Below are 17,519 nucleotides of genomic sequence, written 5' to 3'. Positions count from 1 at the left end.
TCATAATTTGGCTTGCTGATGCAAAAAGCATATTTCCATGTTTTGGTGCTTTTGATTTTTTTTTTTTTTGGGGGGGGGGGTTGGAAACTATTAGAAAAGTGAATGAACTGTGATAATTTGAAACTGTTGTTGGCATTTCACTTTATGAATTCCATATTCTGTTAACATCATTGTAAAACTCAACCAATTGCTTGCTTCCCCTTGTTCAGGCTGGGGTATCAAGGTGACTTTTCCAAAGATGATGCTTCATCCTGCTCTGGTCTAGGATGTCAAGCCCTGCTCTACTAGAAGTAGCCACCACTGCTGATGCTTCTCCTTTCAGATGCTGGAGTTTATCTTGCACTTTGTTTGTATTTTTATACATGTCTCAATCTACAGAATAGGCAATCCTGAAAGTTTTCTTTTCTTTTCATTGCTATTTATTTTGATTTTTCAAGCTTAGGCTTGTTGAACATAGCATGTTGGTTGATATTTATTTATTTATTTATTTATAATTTTTATATACCGACATTCATCCAGGATATCACATCGGTTTACAGTGTAACACAAACAAACGCCAGGCATGGCGCTTTACATTGAACAAATAAAACAAGTTAACAAATGAATAAATGAGGGTGTGAATAACAAGGGGAAATTTGCATTAAATAATCAACGAGGTTTGTAAATATATACATATGTACAAAAGGAAGACACTAAGAGATAAGCAATTTAGGAGTGCTAGGAGGAGAGGGGGGAGTGGCGAGCAGAGGGAAGGGAACGAGGTGAGGGGGGAGAAAAAGTGTATGAGGTGAGGGGGGGAGAAAAAGGTAGGAGAAGGGCGAAGTGAGGGGATAGAGGGCCAGAAGAGGGGGCAGAGGAGAGGAAGGGTATGATATGACTTTAAACACCAGGATATATTTCCTAGATTAAAAAAAAAAAAAAAAAAAGTCTGTGTGTGTGTGTGAGGCTTCGACTGGCTGCATATGTGTTAGCACCAGAGAGGTTTTCTACATTTATATAGTTTTTGTTATGCTCTTCTAGTCAAAACCTATTTGTACCATCTTTTTGAGAATAAAGAGGTCCATATTCAATGCAATTTATTCAGCTAAGTTCGGAATTAGCTTGTCAAATGGTGGGATTTGAAAATACCTCCATGCTGCCTAACCCTGAGATAGCCAGATAACGTTTTATCTGGCTAAAAGTTACCAAGCTAGTTCAGGGGTGTTTCAGGTCAGAGCCAGCTATCTGGCTAAGTTACCTGGATAAACACTGTTTTTCAGCATCATCTGGCTAACATACCCCTAGATTCATCAAAATTCTATAAATATAGAGGAAATAGTGCCCATGATAATAAAGGGGCGTGATTAGGCTAATTACCCTGCTCCCACATCGCATAAGCAATTTCTGCAAGGCCCGATACATTTTTGCACTTGCTATTTTTCACTCACTTCCTCTAGTTATACTTTTCACCCATTATAATGACTACAAATTTTTACTGTTGTCAATTTTACTATTGATTAGAGATGTGCATTCGTTTTAGCTGAACTGGAAAATTTCAAAGAAATTGTCCAATTCAGCATGAGTCGGAGGACCAGAAAAACAATCAGGTTTTCTGCAAAATTTCATGGGAAAATCGTTTTTCGGGTTAGCGTGGGGGAGAGGGGCACATTTATTAAAAATCAAAAACCCAAACCCACCCAACCCTTCAAATTTACTTAATTACAACCCCCCACCTTCCCGACCCCCCCTAAAACTTGCCTAAATTCCCTGGTGGTCCAGCGGGGGTCCCGGGAGCAATCTCCCGCTCTCGGGCCATCAGCTGCCAGTAAACAAAATGGTGCCGGTGGTCCTTTGCCCTTATCATGTGACAGGGGCTACCAGTGCCATTGGTCAGCCCCTGTCACATGGTAGGAGCAATGGAAGGCCACCCAACCCGGCAGATAAAAATGAAGCGCATCTCTACTATCAACACCTCAAAATGTTTCTGTAACAGCACCACCTAAATCCCACCCCACCTTCTGAAACCCACCCCGATTCAAAGTGCCCTTCTACAGACTGACTCTTTCTCTCTCTCTCTCTCTCGTTGCACTAAAAATAGTTTCCACGTAACACAAGTCTATCACAAGCAGAAAGCACTGAAAAATAGGTGGTTATTTCCAGCTCTAAATCCTGCATTGTGTATCGCATTGAATGCTATCAACCCTCATTTCCATTAACTCTGCCCAAACTCCTCCCACTGGAATACTCAATGTTGAATTTGCATATGTATTTGCATTGCTTTATTTATTGCAAGCATTAGGTCATTATTGCACGTTAGGGCTTTATTGCACGCATTAAGGCCCTAACACTCTTCATTCCCATCCTCTAGCCTTTATGGATCCACAGTGTTTATACCATGCCCCCTTGAAATCCTTCACAGGAAGTGGTGAAGACTAAAACTGTGAAGTATTTCAAGGGGGCATGGGATAAACACTGTGGATCCATAAAGGCTAGAGGATGGGAATGAAGAGAAGAGCCATGGGAGTGGATTCTGGAGTGGAGGCTACTACCTGGTGATTACTACCCTTACTCAATAAGCCTTCGCACGGTTAAAGCAACTCCAACATTGCTCTATGCTTCAACAGCAAGGGGAAATGTAGAAAAGAGGATTTGCATTCAGATAACTACCAACAAGGACTGAACTTCACAATATGGGTAAACAAATAAGCGTGGGGGTAGCTTGCTTATTACGGCGGTTACTACCCTAAACCAATTAAGCCTGATACATCACTTTGAATGCATATACGGCGTTGCTCTCTACTTCAACGGCAGAGGGAAATGTGGGAATTTAAGAACATAAGAACATAAGAACATAAGAAATTGCCATGCTGGGTCAGACCAAGGGTCCATCAAGCCCAGCATCCTGTTTCCAACAGAGGCCAAACCAGGCCACAAGAACCTGGCAATTACCCAAACACCTAGAAGATCCCATGCTACTGATGCAATTAATAGCAGTGACTATTCCCTAAGTAAACTTGATTAATAGCAGTTAATGGACTTCTCTTCCAAGAACTTATCCAAACCTTTTTTGAACCCAGCTACACTAACTGCACTAACCACATCCTCTGGCAACAAATTCCAGAGATTTATTGTGCGTTGAGTGAAAAAGAATTTTCTCCGATTAGTCTTAAATGTGCTACTTGCTAACTTCATGGAATGCCCCCTAGTCCTTCTATTATTCGAAAGTGTAAATAACCGAGTCACATCTACTCGTTCAAGACCTCTCATGATCTTAAAGACCTCTATGATACCCCCCCCTCAGCCGTCTCTTCTCCAAGCTGAACAGCCCTAACCTCTTCAGCCTTTCCTCATAGGGGAGCTGTTCCATCCCCTTTATCATTTTGGTTGCCCTTCTCTGTACCTTCTCCATTGCAACTATATCTTTTTGAGATACGGCGACCAGAATTGTACACAGTATTCAAGGTGTGGTCTCACCATGGAGCGATATAGAGGCATTATGACATTTTCCGTTTTATTAACCATTCCCTTCCTAATAATTCCTAACATTTTATTTGCTTTTTTGACTGCTGCAGCACACTGAGCTGACGATTTCAATGTATTATCTACTATGACGCCTAGATCTCTTTCTTGGTTGGTAGCTCCTAATATGGAACCTAACATCGTGTAACTACAGCTAGGGTTATTTTTCCCTATATGCATCACCTTGCACTTGTCCACATTAAATTTCATCTGCCATTTGGATGCCCAATCTTCCAGTCTTGCAAGGTCCTCCTGTAATGTATCACAGTCTGCTTGTGATTTAACTACTCTGAATAATTTTGTATCATCTGCAAATTTGATAACGTCACTCATTGTATTCCTTTCCAGATCATTGATATATATATTGAAAAGCACCGGTCCAAGTACAGATCCCTGAGGCACTCCACTGTTTACCCTTTTCCACTGAGAAAATTGACCATTTAGTCCTACTCTCTGTTTCCTGTCTTTTAACCAGTTTGTAATCCACGAAAGGACATCGCCTCCTATCCCATGACTTTTTAGTTTTCGTAGAAGCCTCTCATGAGGGACTTTGTCAAACGCCTTCTGAAAATCCAAATACACTACATCTACCGGTTCACCTTTATCCACATGTTTATTAACCCCTTCAAAAAAATGAAGCAGGTTTGTTAGGCAAGACTTCCCTTGGGTAAATCCATGTTGACTGTGTCCCATTAAATCATGTCTTTCTATATGCTCTACAATTTTGATCTTGAGGATAGTTTCCACTATTTTTCCCGGCACTGAAGTTAGGCTCACTGGTCTATAGTTACCCGGATCACCCCTGGAGCCTTTTTTAAATATTGGGGTTACATTGGCCACCCTCCAGTCTTCAGGTACAATGGATGATTTTAATGATAGGTTACAAATTTTAACTAATAGGTCAGAAATTTCATTTTTGAGTTCCTTTAGTACCCTGGGATGCATACCATCCGGTCCAGGTGACTTGCTACTCTTTAGTTTGTCAATCTGGCCTACTACATCTTCCAGGTTGACAGTGATTTCGTTCAGTTCGTCTGACTCATCACCCCTGAAAACCAACTCCGGAACTGGTATCTCCCCAACATCCTCACTAGTAAACACGGAAGCAAAGAATTCATTTAGTCTTTCTGCAATGGCCTTATCTTCCCTAAGAGCCCCTTTAACCCCTCGGTCATCTAATGGTCCAACCGACTCCCTCACAGGTTTCTTGCTTTGGATATATTTAAAAAAGTTTTTATTATGAGTTTTTGCCTCTATGGCCAACTTCATTTCAAATTCTCTCTTCGCTTGTTTTATCAATGTTTTACACTTAACTTGACAATGCTTATGTTTTATCCTATTTTCTTCAGATGGATCTTTCTTCCAATTTTTGAAGGATGATTTTTTGGCTAAAATAGCCTCTTTCACCTCACCTTTTAACCATGACGGTAATCGTTTTGCCTTCCTTCCACCTTTCTTAATGCGTGGAATACATATGGACTGCGCCTCTAGGATTGTATTTTTAAACAATGTCCAAGCCTGTTGAACACTTTTAACCTTTGCAGCTGCACCTTTCAGTTTTTTTCTGACTATTTTCTGACTATTTACATTCAGACTACATCCAATAAGGCATTGATCTCTGCAGTTGGGGTAAGTAAGCATCGGGGTAACTTTCTTGATGCAGCAGTTACTACCCTTAACCACTAAGCCTTATGCTCACCTTTGATGCAACTCCAACATTACTCTCTGCATCAATGGCAGGGGAGAAAGACTGATAATTCACACATATCCAACATAGCTCTCTGCTTCAACGGCAGGGGAGAAAGACTGATACTTCACGCATATCCAGCATAGCTGTCTGCTTCAACGGTAGGGGAGAAAGTCTGATACTTCATGCATATCCAGCATAGCTCTGCTTCAATGGCAGGGGAGAAAGTCTGATACTTCACGCATATCCAGCATAGCTCTCTGCTTTCATGGCAGGGGAGAAAGACTGATACTTCACGTTCAATGCATATCCAGCATACCTCTCTGCTTCAGTGGCAGGGGGAATGAAGAAAAGTGGATCTATATACAGACAACCAACAAGGACTGAATTACATAGTCTGGGTAAACAAATAAGCATGGGTGTAGCTTGCTTATTGCAGCGGTTACTACCCCTAACTAATTAAGCTAGATATTTCACTTAGATGCAGCGCCAACATTGCTCTCTACATTAATGGTGGGGGTGGAAGGGAAATAGAACCAAAAGGTTACTAAGAGCCAAGAGTAACAGATAAGTATGAGAAAAAAAAAAGTGCGAAACATGCTGGGCAGACTGGATGGGTCATTTGGTCTTCTTCTGCCGTCATTTCTATGTTTCTATGTAATGACAGGGGAGGGCACCATTAAGCCTAATGCTCACCTTTGATTTAACTCCAACATTACTCTCTGCATCAATGACAGGGGAGGGCAGGAAATTTGAATGAAATGGTTACCAACGTAGGGCCCTGAATTTAGTGGTTGATGAAACAGATAAGTATGGGAATATAAGTGTGGGAGCTTGCTGGGCAGACTGGATGGGCCGAGTGGTCTTTTTCTGCCATTATTTCTATGTTTCTATATAACACAAATTGATAAATGACCCAGATAGCTGGGTAACTAAGTTTGACATAGCTGGAAATATTCATTGGCATGGGTGTGCCACTGAATGTCTCATCTAACTTTATCCATCTAACTTTGGGCCTCATTTATTAAGCATTCTTCCCATAGACACAGAATGGAAGAAAAGCCTTAGTGAATCAGGCCCTTTGCTAGCCAGCCAATATGTCTCAATATGGATTCTTAGATTACAAGAAACAAGATCTAAGGCCTTTTCAATAGCTCCATTTTTTTACCCATGGATTTGTAATATTTGATTTTTTTATAAGATTGCTGTAGCGTAGGGCCCATGGTGCCAACAGCAGCAATGACAAGCTCTGCAGCAGAGCCTGTGTCCCCACTGCTGACTCCTCCTCAACCCTGCTACCTGTTCAAAACTTGCAGGTAGCACTTCCTGATGCTGGTCTCGTTCATTGGCCCTCGAGGTGCCAGCACAGACGTGGACAGAACACAGAACAGCAACAGCAGCAGCAGCAGCGGCTTCTGCCGAGTCATGTGCAGCTGGAGGTGTGGCATGTGCCACTGTGCCAGTAATGCTACAAGAACACATGAGCATGAACCTTAAAGGGAAGGCCGGTTTACCCCATTTTTACTGCCTTTCTTTTCTCTCACCCAGCACAGTCATTGCAGTGATAGGTTTTCTGGTTGAGAGCTACAAAATGATTTTCCCTCCAAAGCCTGGTACCTATGTGCTCTTGAATCATCCTGTAAAACACCCCTTATGAACAATAGGGAGAGGGGTGATTAAAGCAGGACAGGTTCGGAACAACAAGTCAGCAAGGGTGGGCTGAAGGAGGGAACAGAATTGAGGGAAGGCAGGTGGTAGTTGGCAATGGAAGGGAAGGTGGTGTCTGTAGGAGCACTAGGCTTTGTTTTTTCTGCAGTTCTGCAGCAGTTGCATTGGCCTTGGCAAGGGAACTGAGGAAAGTCCAGGGACTTGACCAGTGGTAATCCAAGCAATGGCAGAATTCTCCATGCTTTGGTCAAAGAAAAAGGAATGTGAAAAGGGAAGGAGATGGCTGGAGAAGCAGCAGGGTTTATGGTGACACGGTAGGGGAAAGGCGACGGGGTGGGCCAAGAGGCCTTGATTTGCCCCCAGTTACTGTGCTACATTCCGGTGTGCAGGGAGCCGGAGCAAACCTTTCCTTAGTTGTAAGTAATATGTTTTATTTCAGAGTACCTCTTGATATTGATGGATTGTGAAAGGAAAACACACTTTCTGATGAGCTGACAAAACAAACCTGCTGTGCTGTGACACAGTTTAAGATGATTTATCTATGCCTGGGTGTTCAACGTAAATTTCCAAAGCAAGTTCGTGGTGACAGGATTTTGTAGCTTCCTCCTATTGTTAAAAAATAAGGGCACTGAGCCAGGGTTAGGGACATTTAACTACTCTCCTTCATTTTGGGTAAATACAGGTGGAGCTCCAGGAATCCACTGTTCAGGGTTTGCACAGTCAACAAATATTTTGAAGGAGTAATGCATCTTTAATAACAGGCGCTGAAAATCAATCTAACACACATATTAATGCTATGGTTTCTGTGCCCAGTGGTTTGTTAGATTTGTTTTAAAAAGTGACATTTAGTTGAAAAACCAAAGGAAAATGAACCTTTTTCAGTGCTTTAGCTCTATTATAATTTTTCATTTGGCAACAATTGGACTCAGTGATGCAGAAGCAGAATGTCAGCCTGAGTCTGCTTACGCTGACCAGAAAATGTCACGCAGGAGATCCAGAGCTGTGAAGAACAAAGCTTCCATCAGCAGGGAGGCATATCGCAGCTGCTAGAGCACACAACTCTAAACTCCTGGGGACTGAATTTTTAGCCTTCTTTCATCAGTTTCCCTGGGCTAAATGTTTAAAAGCTTTGCATGACAGATGTGTTATAGGTGTGCAAAGGAACCACTTAACTATCTAATAAAGTTTAAGGAGGGCCAATTTTCTTTTGTTTTTTGGGAGGGAGGGGTAAGCAATCAGAGCAATTGCCCTGGGATCCAGTGCCAGAAGGGGGCCCATTGGTGAAGTTGAGTGATGTCCACGAGGAAGAGCTTCAGGCAGCCCGACATTCAGGCCAATACAGTACAAAGAGCTCCGGTGGAGCGCACTGTTAGCCCAGGTTTGGCCACACGTTTTCGACGCGCTAGCTTTACCCCTTATACAGTAAGGGGTAATAGTGCGTCGAAAACGTAAAATGTGCAGCCAAGCCGCACATTTTACTTTCAGAAATTAACGCCTGCCCAAAGGCTGGCGTTAATTTCTACCGGCGCCGGGGAAGTGTACAGAAAAGCAGAAAAAATTGCTTTTCTGTACACCCTCCGACTTAATATCATAGCGATATTAAGTCCGAGGCCCCAAAAGTAAAAAAAAAAAGTAAAAATTAAAAAAAATTTATTAAAAATCGGCCCGAGGGTCGGAAGACGGACGCTCAATTATGCCGGCATCCGTTTTCCGAACCCATGGCTGTCAGCGGGTTTGAGAACCAATGCCAGCAAAATTGAGCGTCGGCTGTCAAACCCGCTGACAGCCGCCGCTCCTGTCAAAAAGGAGGCGCTAGGGACGCGCTAGTGTCCCTAGCACCTCCTTTTACCACGGGCCCTAATTAGCATAGGCCACCCTACTGAATCGCGTTCCCTGGAGAGTGGCCTGTGAGCGCTCCGGGAGAGTGGGCGCTTGCCAGCTCTCCCGTGCGTTTTTCTGTATCGGCCTGATTAGCAGGTTCCACCCCTCACTTTCTTTTCTAGGCCCCTATGAACCTAACGTTGGCCCTGGTTTTAAGAGGTACAAGTTATGCATTCGAATAGCGTTGGGCAGCTAAAATTAGTTGTCTAAAAGGTGGGTGATTTAGAGATATGGCCTTGCAATATGACACACTGAGCTAATCTGTAATACATCTACCTACTTTCTGTTTATTGTCAGAAGCTCTTCTGTCATGCCTTATTTATCTTCACACTTTCTCTTTTATTGCCTGATATTTAGAAATGTGATGTGCTCTATACGGAGGAGAAGGGAATGGAAACACCAAGGCACAGAGGAGAATGTAACATCTCTTTAACTATTGAATGCTTTTGGCCATATTTATTCATTAGATGACTAATGTACCAATTGAAAGAAAACTTGTCATCATTTTGTGCTTATAGAAACCCAATGTGTATTGAAATTAGGCATCTGATTAGGTATTCTATTAAGGTGTCCAGTGTGAAATTCAGATCAGATTTTAGATATCCAGGACTGGTTGAACGTAAGTCCTGTTTACTGTCAGCCCGATACAGTAAAGTTCACAGGAGAGCGGGCGAGCGCCCGCTCCCCGGTGCACGCACAGGCCAGTGTCCTGTGCGCGCAGGTCACAGGAGCGGCAGCTGTTGGCTGTTTGACAGCCGATGCTCAATTTTGCCGGTGTCGGTTCTCGAGCCCACTGACATCCACAGGTTCGGAAACCGGGCGCCGGCAAAATTGAGCATCCGGTTTTCAACCTGCGAACCGTGGGGTGATTTTAAATTTTTTTTAAAATTTTTAACTTTTTTTAACTTTTGGGACCTCCGACTTAATATCGCCATGATATTAAGTCGGAGGGTGCACAGAAAAGCAGTTTTTACTGCTTTTCTGTGCACTTCCCTGGCGCCGGCAGAAATTAACGCCTACCTTTGGGTAGGCGCTAATTTCTTAAAGTAAAATGTGCGGCTTGGCTGCACATTTTACTTACTGTATCGCGCAGGAATGACTAATAGGGCCATCAACATGCATTTGCATGTTGCGAGCGCTATTAGTCTCGGGGGGGGGGGGGGGGTGTGGTTGGACGTGCGTTTTCGACACGGTATTTCCCCTTCCTGAATAAGGGGTAAAGCTAGCGGGTCAAAAAATGCGTGGCCATACGCGGGTTAACAGTGCTCCGTTGGAGCGCACTGTACTGTATCGGCCCGTGTGTGCATAAACCTATGCACCTAAAATTCTGTCTAGGTACACAACTTCTTGTCTTTGAAAAGATCTTTCTCTTTTTACCTTCTCCTGTGACTTATCCTACCTACTTATAAATGGGTGGGAATTATAATAACAACAACAACAATGTAGTTATTGTTCCTCGATGTGACTCTTTGGAAGTTGTTTAATAGCAGTGGTGCAAGTAGATTTTAATTTTTCTTACACCCGACCTGCTCTTACCCCAGCCCCAGCCCTGCCCCTCACCAAAAAGTATTCTGTGAACATCCAAGCAAAAACCTCAGAGTCTCAATAGCTCGCTACAGTTTTATTTATGTAACACCCTTCTCTGGTGGAGGGTCCATGATTTAAAGGCTACAGCAAAGTCCCAGGGCTCTATCTTTTCTCTCCTGAATCTCCTTCCCTAGCCCCTTCCCTACTGAAGGAGAAGGGCTGCAGACTGTCTCCGTATCTGCCCGTACTTTCTTTTAATAGTCAGGGGTTTGCATGGAAAAATCTTTGGCTTGGTTAGTTACTTCAGTTCCATTGCCACTTTTTCATTTGTTTTGTTTGTCTTCGCTCCCACGTTCTTTTGTTTCCATTACAAACAATGGTAAAGCAACACAAGCTATTTTGGACTCGGACATTGGGGGTTTCTATCCAGGTTTAATGCTTTAATGGGAGCAGCACTCCAAGACAACAAGAGTGTGGGAAAATGGCATTTCCACTTGCATGGCCAGCCCAAGGCACTGTGAGAGGGGGCAAAACTTCACAAGCAGTGGCATGAAGACCCCAAGGGCACCAACAACAGTGACATGAAAATCCCAAGGTGCCAAGAAGGGCAAAGGCAGGGCCGATGCAAGGGGATTGGGCACCCTAGACACCTTCAGCCTTGTGCCGCCCCCCCTGTCGTGCCACCCCCAGCCCCGCCCCCAGTCGCAGCCCCAACTCCTCCCCCCCAAAGAAAACTTACAAAATACCTGGTGGTCCAGGTGGGGGCCCGGGAGTGATCTGCCGTTCACGGGGCCTCGGCTGCCATTAAGCAAAATGGCGCCGGTGGCCTTTAGCCCCTACCATGTGACGGGCTACTGGTGCCATTGGTTGGCCCCTGTCACATGGTAGGGGCTAAAGGCCACCGGCGCCATTTTGCTTAATGGCAGATGAGGCCCCGGGAGCGGCAGATCGCTCCCGGGCCCTCCGCAGGACCACAAGGGGGGCGTCGGGAGGGTGGCACGGTGAGGTGGGGGCTGGCAGAATTTTGAAAGGGCACTTTTTGCCCTTTCAAAATTCTGCCACCTGCCGCGGCGCCCCCTAAATCATGGCACCCTAGGCACAGGCCTAGCTTGCCTAGTGTTTCCTCCAGTCCTGGGCAAGGGGCACTAGGAACTGTGGCATGAAGACCACAAAGCATTCAAAAAAAGGAGAAAAGTGGCACAGGAACATCCCAAGGCACCAATAGAGAGGAAAAGATATCCAACAACAGTGGCATGAAGACTCCCAAGGCAGCCAAATGAGGGGAAAGCAGCAGGAACAGTGACATGACCACCCCAAGGCACAGAGCGAGGAGTAAGGCATCAAGAAGAGTGGCAGCCACAGAATGAAGCAGCAAGAGGAGTGGCATCAACACAGCGCAGCCCGAGCAGACCAGGCAGCAACAGTGGCCCAACCACACAACAAAACTGAACCAGAAGAGAGATGGGGCACGAGGAGCAGGGTCCTTGTCAGACAGCAGCAAATCTCCAAGATCTCAAGACACCCAGAAACGGGCAGGGTTAGGAGTAGGTTTTTCTTTTGTTTTTTTTTGGGCCAGGCAGGGAAGGAGGAGAAGGCTGGGCAGTGGCAGCAAGAGCAGCAGCTGGCAACAACACAGCAAAAAGCCGAATCAGAAGAGAGCCAAGGCATGAGGAGCAGGCCAGGCAGCAGCAGCAAGGTGCTGAGGGCAAAACGTGTGGGCATTAATTCGGTGTAGCTGTGCACTTAGTACTCCTGCTACTCACCTGGAAATTCAGGGAAACCCAGCAGAGAGAAGCTTATCTTAAGGAAGACCAGCTTTTCCATCCACTTTGGTGTATGAAAGGGGCTGCAGTTAGGGACTCACAGGAAAGAAAAAGGTTGGGGGCAGGGGGATGTTAAAGCAGAAAGCAGAAACTTGGAAGAAGTGACACAGTTTCTGAGATGCTTCTTTGTCCAGTGACTAATGTTTGAAGGAGAAAAGAAAAAAAACCATCCTTGAATCAACAGGTATAACTTTTCTCTGTTTCTCCTTTCTAGGGGGAACTTAAGCCTCATTCCCTAATCTTCTGAGATTTTAGAAAAATGCAGAGCTTTTGAGGAAATTTCCCAGCTCCAGGTGCTGTCGGAGGTGTAGACAGAAAGACAGAAATCCATAAGCCTAAAACACAAAAATAAAACCAAAGGGGTAGATTTTTTAAAAAAGCGTGTTCGCGTACTTTTGTTCGCGCACCAGGCGCAAACAAAACTACGCTGGATTTTATAAGATATGTGCGTAGCCGCGCGTATCTTCTAAAATCCTGGATCGGCGCGCGCAAAGCTGCCGATTTTGGGCAGCCGGCGCGCGCCGAGCCGCGCAGCCTGTCTCCGTTCCCTCTGAGGCCGCTCCGAAATCGGAGCGGCCTCGGAGGGAACTCTCTTTAGCCCTCCCCTCACCATCCCCTCCCTTCCCCTACCTAACCCACCCCCCCAGCCCTATCTAACCTCCCCCCTACCTTTATCCATGGATTTACGCCTCTCGGAGGGAGACGTAAATCCACGCGCGCCAGCGGGCTGCTGGCGCGCCGAGACCCGACCCAGGGGCGGTTCCGGAGGGCGCGGCCATGCCCCCGGAACGCCCCGGCCTGAAACCACGCCCCCGGGCCCGCCCCCGAAACGCTGCGTCCTGCCCCCAAAACGTCGCATCGTTCGGCCACGCCCCCCGACATGCCGCCAACACGCCCCCTTCAAAAAACCCCGGGACCTACGTGCGTCCCGGGGCTCTGCGCGCCGGCGGCCTATGGAAAATAGGTGCGCCGGCGTGCAAGGCCCTGCTCGCGTAAATCCGGGCGGATTTACGCGAGCAGGGCTTTTAAAATCTGCCCCTAAATGAAAAGCAGTACCTGGTGCAGCTGTTCAATTTTACACATGCTAGAAATAAAGCAGTTTTGAAGCACTGATACTTTTTTTGTATGGCTGTCAGAATATGGTCTGTTCAGCTTGGTGGTGCACCACACACATTTTTTTTTTTCAAGTGGTGGTGCAGGTCTGCTGCTGGGTGCACTAATGATCCTATGCCCGTGCTGCAGTGAACATGCTCTAAGAAATACACATTCACTCTTCTCTGTTTCTTTCTTGCAGCACTAGCATAGTGTTAGCTGTATTGAGTGTCAGCTGCATTGATAGTCCTAGCCTGATGATACATATTGTAATATTCTCACAGAGACTACAGACGTGCTCCTTCTACTAGGCAGCACCCCCGACCACAGCTAGGCACGGTATCAGTGAGCGACTAACAGAACACTTTGCTTTCTCTTTTTTTCTAATCTTTTATTTTTCATTCTAAGTTTTGAAGTAAGGAGTTTTGGTATCTCTGCCTTTTCTCTCTGAGATCCAAAAGAGCAATGACTGAACAAAATGGTGATTGCTCAAAGTGCTCTTAGTTTCCCTTTCACATTCAAAAAATGAAGAAGTCATGACATGTAGCTGCCAGCTGGGCTAAACTGGCTGAAAATGTACTGAAATATGATTTATCCTGCTCCTTACTTGTATCATCCCCAATCATCTCTGCTTCGTCTGGCTTCAAGTCCAAAAAAATGCATTGGTTTTTTTCCCCTATAAACCTTTATGGGATTGAACCAAATGAGTAAAAAAGGATTCAAATTTCGAGGGGACTGCACCCATTCAGTTTGGTTGACTTAAACATAGACTCATTCATCACATCAGATCATCTGAATGCACATCTCTATTAATAGTTCACATGTCATAGTGTGCTATCACATCTTCTACTCTGTAGCTGGCTGCATGATTGGTTTTGAACTGTTTGAACCAAACAGTATATTGGAATCTTCATTAGATGAATAGGCTTAAATAAGCTAAAATGATTAAATAATTCAGCAGCAGAATAATTTTAAGATTCAGAGAATGCTGAATTCTTTAAAGTCAACTTGAATAAAGGGTAAGTATGTAGGGCAATTTAATTCCCCATGAATATGCTGTCACATTGCTTTTAAGGATGAACAAATAAGCAGTCTTTACTATTAAACCTAGAGTAATAATTTACTTTAGCTAGGACATTTACTGTCAATTAATGTCCTTCTGTACTTGGATTTATACATTTTTGACTTACCCATTCCTGATCCTTTGGGCTTCCAGCTTAATCAGAACTAGGGCTGGGATATGGCACCATAAGCCTTCATTTCTTCCCTTTTTTATATCCTGTCCCAAATTATTTTAGTTCAGTTATTGTAATGACAGTTCTTGAATGAGGGTCATGCATCTAGGCTCTTGCTTGGAACCTGAAATCATGGACCCTAAATATGACAATTAGGTATTGCCCACTGCACAATGGCTATGACTTCCTCCCCTTAGGGTTTGTAAACATTGCCTCTGCAGCATCCCCAATCATGGCCAATTTGGAGAGCATTAGGCTGAATCAGGAATAGACCCCAGGTTCCACCACATGGCATTTCCACAGAGTTACCAGGTCAGCCAGGATTTAGTCATTCAACTCCTGCATATAGGGTATTAACCATCAATAAATATATTGTCAAATTAACAACTATTGATCACATAGTTTATTTTATTCATTTATTTCAACTCATGTTCGCTGATTCAAATTTATGATCTCAGTGAATCACACTTAAAAAACTAAGTGCATACCAAAATATAAATAATCATAAGATAGTAATATACAATGAAAAATCTAAAAATACAAAAAAAACAAAGGACAGTGAAGCACAATAAACAAACAAAAAATATGGGGGTCGATATTCAGCCGCAGAGCGGCTAGTTAAGGTAGCCAAATATAGCTATCCGGCTATCTTAAAGTTAGCCAGTTATGTCAAACCGGCTAACTTTAGGACAGACCTATGGGCCGACCAGAGTTAGCCTCATTAGTTAAGTGGCTAACTCCAAATATCAGAGTTAGCCATATAACTTGTGGCTAACTGAGGCCCACGCCAAAATACCTGCTACCCCCCCCCTGGAATGCCTCCAACTTGTGTTCCTAAATTCTAGGTGCACATCTTGATGTGCACCTAGAATTTAGGTGCACATGGTGCTGAATATCCCCAGCTAGTCATTAATAGGATCATTTATAAAAATGCAATAATGCATGCAAAAAGTATAGCATCACGTCAATACAAATTTTTGAGGGGGGTGGCCCTCCTATAGAGATATAAATACTTAACTACTATGAGACTCTCAGCGGCGGACTCACGATGTTGGACCAGCCCGGGTATTTGCTGCCCAGGCCGGCCCAGGACACGTCACGTCGTCTGCCGAGCGCGGCTCTGTCACGGCCGCACATGGCAGACCACATGACTGGAGCGATCGGCCCACCGGGGGATGCCCGATCCCCCAATAGTCCAATCCGCCCCTGGAGGCTCTTATAGATAGACTCTCTCAGTCTCTCTCATATAAGATGCATAACTTTTCAGTTATCCATCTAAATGGCTTTTGAATATCAACCTCATGAAAATTAGGCTACCTGAAATATCTCTTATGGGAAAACCTGATAGGCTTAAAGGTAAGTCAAGGACTGAAAATCTGGAAAAAAAACCCAATGAGGTCCATATTCAGTCACTGTCCGGATAGCAAAGTTATCTGGCTAATTTTGCAGGTATATTCTATAGTGCAAATGCACTGTTGAATATAGCTGGCTAACTTTAGGACAGTTCTTTGGCCCGCCCAGACTTAGGCCTGGATTTTCTAATACCACCGGGATCTTTGAATCGTGAGGTACAGGGGGGCGGGGGGGGGGGGGGGTGAAGCGGGGGCTATTGGGCGCGAAATTGGCAGCGAAATGGGTTCTTACGTTTTTGCCGTCCACGATGTCTTCACGGCATCTGCCCTGGTGCCTCCCCGAGTCCTCCTGTTCCGGCCTTAACGCCGCCCCCATTTAGTGATCACACGTGAAAAGGGACTTTTCACGTGCGATCGCTTTGGAAAATGACCCCCTTAGCTAGCTAAGTTATCTGGCTAACTCTGAATATTGGAGTTAGCTGAATAACTTAGTTACACCCCAAAAATCTTCATTTAGCCGGATACCTTCTGAGTTATCCAGCTAAATGCTTTTGAATATAGACTTCCTTGTTTATAGCTTCTTATGAAATTTAAGATAATGAGCTTCTGCTTGATCCTCAGGCAGTAAACCATTCCACAGCCTTTATCGACAGGGTTTGTTCTAGGTATCATCTAAGAGGAAATGTTTGAAAGTGGGTATGGCTAGTGATAATTTCCTGGTAGATCAGAGTAGGAAAGTTGAGGGACTGGTGCATTTTAGAGGGCAAGCCTTGGAATATGGGACAAAAAGATCACTTAAGATAACTACACTAGGGTTCTACCTATCTAAAAAAAATGTAATGGTAAAGCAACTTTCTGCAATGACTTTAACATTCTTCAAGTTCCTTTGAAACACCAGTTTGTGTGTTCAGTGCTGTAAGGAAGGAAGTTGTTCTTTGGAACAGCTCTTCCTTGGAGGAAGGATGATCTTGTTGGCGGATATATTGTGACATTCCACTCTTGAAAACGCATGGTGCAGATTCAGAAGATTAGCTTGTCCTGGCTTTGTTGTAAGGAACTCTAGGGCCATATCACTATTTCAGCATTTCCAGGACATGTCACAGGCATAAAAACATAAATTAAACTTGAGCATATTCAGTAAAATGGGGAAATGAAACTTGGCCTTCTATAGATAACTGCCAACCATTCAAAACTACAAAAAGAAGTATTTGAATCCAGAAATAGAATTTGTTGAAATACTACAGGATGTAAAGCCTGTCATAACTTCTTTTGTTTAGATTTTTGACCAATATTTAATACTGGTTATCAAAGATATTTTTACTGGCAGCAACAATATAACATTTATTAAAGATTTTTGATGGTCATTTGCATCTTAATGGAATGCATTTCATGCCTTAGTTGTTTCACCTCAAGCTCCTACATTCATCTTTCGTATGGTTGTGATTTTTCCGGTTTGACAATTGTATTTTTCATATTTCTATTCTGTCCTTTCTTCTCTGCTGCTTAAATAATTTTATTCAGCTGTATATCACTTTCATGCCAGTCAGATACATAGAGGAGAAATATTTATGGAGGGTGGCCTTATGGATGATTTAATGCATGCACACTCCATGACAGTATGCTAAGGAGAGGGGAAAAGGTGTACTCTTATTGCCCAATTACTCGGGCCGATACAGTAAATCGCAGCCCGGCTTGTGCGCTTTTTAATGCAAAATTGGATGCACATTTTAGACGCGTAAGACGGACGCGCGATTCA

General features: G+C 44.2%; 1 long non-coding RNA gene across 1 annotated transcript in view; it reads right to left on the bottom strand.

Moving 5' to 3' along the window:
• The window catches only part of LOC115091033, a 103,076-nt gene that overhangs the window by 17,411 nt on the left and 68,146 nt on the right, over nt 1-17,519 (bottom strand). The window contains exon 2 of the long non-coding RNA XR_003856584.1: nt 14,367-14,535. This is a non-coding gene — a long non-coding RNA (uncharacterized LOC115091033). The remainder of the gene's footprint in view (nt 1-14,366; nt 14,536-17,519) is intronic.

This window comes from Rhinatrema bivittatum, chromosome 4 (genome assembly GCF_901001135.1).
Source record: "Rhinatrema bivittatum chromosome 4, aRhiBiv1.1, whole genome shotgun sequence".
NCBI classification, from domain to species: domain Eukaryota; kingdom Metazoa; phylum Chordata; class Amphibia; order Gymnophiona; family Rhinatrematidae; genus Rhinatrema; species Rhinatrema bivittatum.
Note: the sequence above shows the minus strand (reverse complement) of the source record. Positions and strands in the feature narration are given on the sequence as shown.